We start from the raw sequence: 7,137 nt of genomic DNA on the forward strand, positions 1-7,137 counted from the left end.
AAAGAAGTCGAACATTTTAAAGATTTATTGGAGCTTCTTGCCTTGGTGAAAGTAAGTTTGGGGGAGAATGAATAAATAACGAAGAAATGAACAAAAAGTCTGAGACTGTAAGTCCTATCCATTTTTCTCCAGTTGTTGTGGACTGACCTGACCACTCCATCCGACATTGCACATGGGCATTGGCATAATGCAGAGAGCCGCAGCGAGGAAGCCGATTCCTCACTTTTTCCTGAATGCAAAAAATCTGCCATCACTGTCGGGGCCCCTGCAGGCTATGGGATCTGTAGTCGCAGTCTTGGCCCCATAGCCCAGACAGACATAGGTTGAAATGCAGGTATGGAGTCTATGGACTAGTCTATCCGCACTTCCACATGCATCATTTTAGGAGGTCATATTAAAACATCATATTTGGGAGGTACTTGGACGAGGAGGGGCGGTACAGCCCTGTCAAAGTCCTAGCATCCGGCCCGTCGTGGGCTTGTGGGTGTTTTTTAGTTAAAGTACCAGTTTTATTGATTTTTATTTTCGTTATTGCTGAGATTGTTTTTATTGTTCTATTTTCATGTTTTTCTTTACGAAATAAGTACATATGCTTGGGTTGTTGTAAATACATTCTCGCAAAGTGATGTTGCATTTGGCAAGAGGGGGGTAGGAGTTTAATACGTTTTATACTTCATCCTACTCCTTTTCAGACATTGTCGTTTTGTTTTTGTTTTTCAGTTTTGTTTTAATGTATTTGTATTCAAATAATGTTCGAAATAAAACTAACATTCATTCATTTATTCTGTGCATAATACATAGTGGAAGCAACGAGCAGGCGCTCTAGTGAACTTACTAATAAAAAGGACCACAAGGGTGATAAGCATGTGCTGATTTAGCAAAAAAGAAATACTAAACAAACAGTCGACAAGAGGCAAATATGCTTTTTGGATATTATTTGTATTATTATCTAAAATTATTATAAAACAAAGAGCGAGTGCTATTTCTGGACAGTGGACAGTTGCTGCATATTCAGGATATAGGAGCAGAGAGCAGAAAGAATGGGGAAAGTCATTGTACATACGTATTATGAGGCGTTTATTGCTGTGCTACCGGCACAGTACTACAGTACTGTGGTGTGCTGTACAACCAATCATAGTAAGTGAGAATACAATCAGAGAATACGCTAGTACAGTCGTCACTCAGAGAAATGTGTGAACGCCATATGATGCTACTTTGTAAGCAGAATGCACTGCCGGGTCCTGCGATCATCACTGACTGCATCACTGTATGTAACTGAATGCAACATACTGTATTTAAGCAAGCAACTGCTGAGGTGTCGTGTTCACTTCATTGTTATGAGAACAGCAGAGTCTTGCATATTGTCCCCAACTTCCTCAAACAATGGTTTACAGTAAAATTCAGGGTGATTATTCAAATCCAGAATCAACTCCCAGAGTTGAATTAACACTTAGGAGTTTACACTAGCGCTAGTCGTCGGCACTAAAGCCAAGTAGTACAATGAGATGAGAGTACAGAGAAGTATTGTTACAATGTGATCCATAACTCAGGTTCAATGATAACATTTAGCCACCCTGTCACAACTCACAACCTTCAACAGCAGCCCAGACTCACTAGTAGATCCACGTCAGTGTTCAATTCCAGGTGAACATTTGGAATCGATGGCTGTTATGTCAAAGCCCAAAACCTATAGCTTGAACTTGAAACATAACAGCAAACTCACAGGATAATTGAAGGGACCAAGAGACCCACATACACATATAATAATACAGTTCCGTGTTACAACTCACTCAATCTGTGAAACCAAATAAAGGAGAAACAGCGCCCTCTTTTCAACAGTCTGTCTCGAGAGACTACAACTCATTACATACAACAACACAACATGCAACATCACAGCATGCAAACTGTGTAGATGCTCATCAGCATTCAATTCCAGAGCCAGAAACAGTCACTGCGGGTCCAAACATTACAGCACAGCAATAGTACAACAGTAACCTCGCATCACCAGGCTCTCCACCCCGGAGGAAAGCCTGCTCTGTGTTCCAAAATCGCTGTGTGAACCGGTCTGGAGCGGAGGGTAATTTACGTCATGTTGTAGTCTTGTTTTGTAGTCATCAGGAAGGAAACCACAAAGCGGAATAAGAATTCCCGCCATTCATAGTACTGATTCCGTCTTGTGGTTTCCTGCCAGTTGACTACAAATCATTGACTACAACATGACGAAAGTTACCATCCGCTCCCGACCGGATCATAAACCCGAAATGGAATGCAGCCCAGGCTAGTACAACAGCTTGCATCGCACACACAAGCAGCAAAGCAAAAAAGGAAAGTAACGCTCCTACCTTGAGCCATCTTCTAACTTGACTTAATTTCCATCTCTCTCTCTCTCTCTGGTTCATCCCCTGGTGAGCCCTCCAGCCGCAGCGATGTCTCCAGACATCAGAATCAGAGTCGTCTTTATTGTCACATCACAGGTTTACAGCTGTAAAACAGGGGCTGATATTTATTGTGCTCCATCGTTTTTGATTGTTTCCAGGAGAGAAAGAAAAGAAAAAGGGGGGGGGGGTATAGAAATCAAAGAAAGACATATATTATATATTTACACACACGTCATACTGTAACATATCCATCCGAACCTTATGCAGGCTACTTAGTCCAGTAATTAAAGTTAAAAAAAAAAGTCCTCTCAGGTTGGACAAAATGTGATTATTTTGTTTCTCAACTGATTCTGACAGGACATTAGGTCTACTAGCCAGGATAAAAAAATCTACCTTAATCTGCTCACTGCTAATACCCTAAATTTGCCCTAATCCAATATGCCTCCATTGACAACCTATTATAAGGCAATATTTTTCTAAATTTCATTATGCTTTAAGTAGCATGTGACATGTCAAACTAGGGGGGTTTCATGATTCTGTATCCATTTCAAGCATTAGTTTTGCATGAAAAACACTCCTTGGACTAAATTTGGCCATAGCCACCCAAATGTCCCCAAAATGTGCTGAACTCATCGCATTTGTGATGACGGCTATGGCCGTTTTTTGTGCAAAACTAATGCTTGGAATGGATTCAGAATCATGAAAACCCCTATAGGATCCAGCCCAAAGACCCCACCCACTCTCTGAGTGGACTGAGTCTCTTGCTTCAAGAAAGCTACAGTCTGATAATCAGGCTAGAAAACCCCCTAGTTTGTCACATGCTACTTAAAGCATAAGGAAATTTAGAAAATATTACCTTATAATAGGTTGTCCATGGTAGCATATTGGATTAAGGTAGATTTTTTTTTATCCTGGCTAGTAGACCTAATATCCTGTCAGAATCAGGTGAGAAACTAAATAATCCAATTTTGTCCAACCTCTGCCATTTAATTATTGGACTATACTGTGCATAGCAGCTGGCAGTGTTGCATCTGGCTAGCTCACTGGTGCTTTCCTCCCCTCCTGTCTGGGAACTCCCGGTGTCAAGTGGACCTGGCAGCCCCCTGCGTGTTGGTAAACTGATGAATGATATTTAGTATTGGCAGATTTGGCACATAGCATTCCAGTGTAGCACAATGGCCATGGATAGTAGGGCAGGCTTCAGCATTCACAGGAGAACTGGCACTACAGGACTGAGATATAATATACGACTCATATGAGCTTCATATGGAAGAGAAGACATGATTTTAAACATCTGTTCGCTCGGACTACACTAAAACAAATGTGCACTTCTGTTACAGGTATAAAGTTATGGAATTCACAAAACCAGGAGTTGAAGAGTTGTACAACGTTTCAGAAAGAAACACACTAAGAAAGTGTTTAAAAAAGAAAAAATGATAAAATATGAATTAGAAGGTTAGATATAAGTGTTATTTTGTTTCCTCAGCGTTGTCTTTGTTGGTTCTCTTGTTGAGCTCTATGTCCTTTGTCTTTGTTGTTTTTTTCTCTTTTTTTTTATGTAATCATGTATGGTTGGTGGCAGCATCAATTGTTTTTTTTCTTTTTCTTTTTGATGTAATCATGTATGGTTGGTGGCAGCATCAATTAGATGTTTTTTTTGAGTGGTGTAAACCACTCCTACAACTGGCTTTTGTGTGCAGAAAAAAATGAGCATGGTTGCTATGTTCAAAATAATTTCTGACGTAATTAAATCACACCCGGGTGAACTGGATGACCGTAGCAACCATGCTCATTTTTTCTGCACAAAAAAGGCCAGTTGTGAAATCACATCCGGGTGTGATTTCATTACGTCAGATCAGAGCTGATCAGGCTATATAATACCTTACCTTATATAATAATAATGATTTCATTACGTCAGACATTACGTCAGACCACAGCTGATCATGCTATATAAAACCTTACACCACTCAGTTCACACGGGTGTGATTTTTAATGATAGGGGCAGGTATAAATAAGATTTATCTTCTTCCTGCTCCTTTTCTTTTCTGTATGGAATATGTAAAAAAAAAAATAAGTACAAAGTAAAAATTAATATGATCATGTAAAACCATAACTGAAATGAAATAAATAAATATGAAATGAAATGAAATATGGTGGTGTGGTGAGGTTGGACGTCCACACTGGCCATGCCATTCAGAACCTACCATGCAAGCGAGAGTGTTTCCCATAAACATCCCTGGCAGGCAGTGTTGATTTCGTCGACTAAAACTAAGGCGAAAAATGTTCGTCGATTACCTTTTTTTCACCGACGAAACCTAAATGGAAACTAAATGAAAACTAAGCTATGGCGACTAAAAACTAAGACTAAATATACTGACAATTTCGTCAACAGATAAAAACTAGACTAAACTGTTAGGAAGGGCTTAGTGGACAAGAGATCCACTATAAGTGATTTCACAATTGGTTGCATGCTGAAAATAGCCGATCTACAAGCTCATGTGAGCTATTTTCAGCATGCAACCAATTGTGAAAACAGTCATTGCGATGGCATCAACACCCACCAAAATACATTTTAGTCGACTAAATTAACTGTAGATTTAGTCGACTAAAATCTTATATTTAGTCGACTAAAACTAGACTAAACACTAAAACATTCCAGGTGACTAAAATGTGACTGAAACTAAATGAACTATTGAAGAGACTATGACTAAACACTGCTGGCATGAAACAAAGTCTTGACACAGACAAAGGATAACCCAAACTGTCCGTGGAGGTGCAATATTGGAGTTTAAAGTAGTTTAATAAAATCAGATAGGACTTTTCTGTTTCATGAATAGTCTGTCAGTGGAGGGTAGTGCAACTTTAGAGGAAGATAGCTTTTATAGCATTCAAGTTGCTTGCGGATAGCTTTTTACAGCGCAGAAACATTGCAAAGTCCATTCGTTTTGTCATAATTTGCAGACCTTTGCTACGGGCAGCTAACTTTAGGTAGCTAAACTCACCTGGAGAATAATCTCAAATTGGAAACAAAACTCCCAAGCCAGTTTGTCATGAAGATAATTAACTTTTATCTTTATAACTATCACACACGTTTTCTCTCCCTGACAACTACTTACATTAGCATTAGCCTACATACATTATATGTTGTTTATTTCACTCTTTGTTTTACTCCTAAACATTACGGCGCTTTCTGCATGTCAAACACACCTTCCCTCCTTCCTGCTTGCAGCAGCGGTGAGACTTGTGAGTGATTGGCGGGGGGGGGGTGCCGTCTCATTATCGCTTTTTTGCATAACGGATGATTTCGCCTATTATATGGCTCTGATGGGGTGATACTAGCCCAAACATTTAGACTCTCGTAGAGGTTTTTTTCGATTCTGACGAATCTCTACGAGAGTCTAAATGTTTGGGCTAGGGTGATACCAGTCGAATGGGGTGGGGGTGGGCGAACAGGTATTCATTCAAATGCTAATAAGGTGGCTTTTGTTCTGCTGCCAGGTAGAGAGTATAAATGTTGCATTGCAGTACAGCAGGGCAGCAGGCTTCATTTCCATTTTGATTACTATGATGAAGCCTCCAGCCAAGAAGAGATTCGTCCAGTCCAGTGCCCGCCGCCAGTGCCCGTTCCAAGTGCCCGCCGCCGCGGCCAATCCGGCGCCCGCCGCCGACAACGTAGCTGCCGAGGCGGACAGCACTGTCAGCGCCAACACAACGGCTCTTTTAAGAGCTAATCATTCTAAAAAAAAAGGTGTCGCAAAAGGTGTCGCAAATATCAACCCATCTGGAAAGCGACATTTACCTGGATCACGTACAACTCTACTAGAGACAGAGTGTTTTGTAGGCTTTGCTCTAGTGCTATGGAGCTGGGTGCTCTACTACCATGGACACCATTTACACGCAACGGGTTTTCTTCCTGGCAAAACGCCAAAAAGCGCTTCAAAAGGCACCAGAAATGTGACGTCCATCGAGCTGCTGCCCTAGCCATCAATAGCGTCAATGCATCTGGTGCATTGGACATGGGTGCTATAGCCAATGAGTTAATCAGCCGCACAGTTGTAAGGAGAAACACTTCCCTCGTGCGACGGCCACAATTACGCTATTATTGCTGAAACAATTATTTACTGTTTATCATTGATCATGCTGAAATGTTGAAACAAGATGCTGAAACAATTTAATGTGTTTGTTGTGAACTGAAAGCGCACTGTGTTCATTAGCAAACTGTAAATAAAGTACCAAACGAAAAAAAAAAAACAAACTCGTTTATCATTGATCATGCTGAAATGTTGGAACAAGATGCTGAAACACTTTAATGTGTTTGTTGTGAACTGAAAGCGCACTGTGTTCAATAGCAAACTGTACATTTATGTATTTAAATTCTGATACTATATATCTTCTTTCAGTATTTTCTTTTAACTGAAAACTTTACATTGTATGACTGTTATTTGCCAAGTCTCACGCTTTGAGAGTGAGAGTCACGCAATTTGACCTTTTACCACGCACCACGCCACACCTCTCATTTCTCACGCACGCACAATACGCACCCCGAGGGGGGCATAAAATGTGCCAAAAAAGCCAAGCCGGCTCGCATAATAACAATTTTCTCCGCGGCTGCGCACCCATGTGTGCGTCCTCACAAACGGCAAAAATAGCCGATCTGCAGGAGATCATGCAGCGCTGTTATATGCAGTAGAAGGGTAACCAGGCAGTGGACCACCAAATCGTCAGCAGGGTCCCTGACTGTGACGCATTGAAATGAGCC

This window comes from Electrona antarctica (genome assembly GCF_951216825.1).
Source record: "Electrona antarctica genome assembly, chromosome: 15".
In the NCBI taxonomy this organism is placed as follows: domain Eukaryota; kingdom Metazoa; phylum Chordata; class Actinopteri; order Myctophiformes; family Myctophidae; genus Electrona; species Electrona antarctica.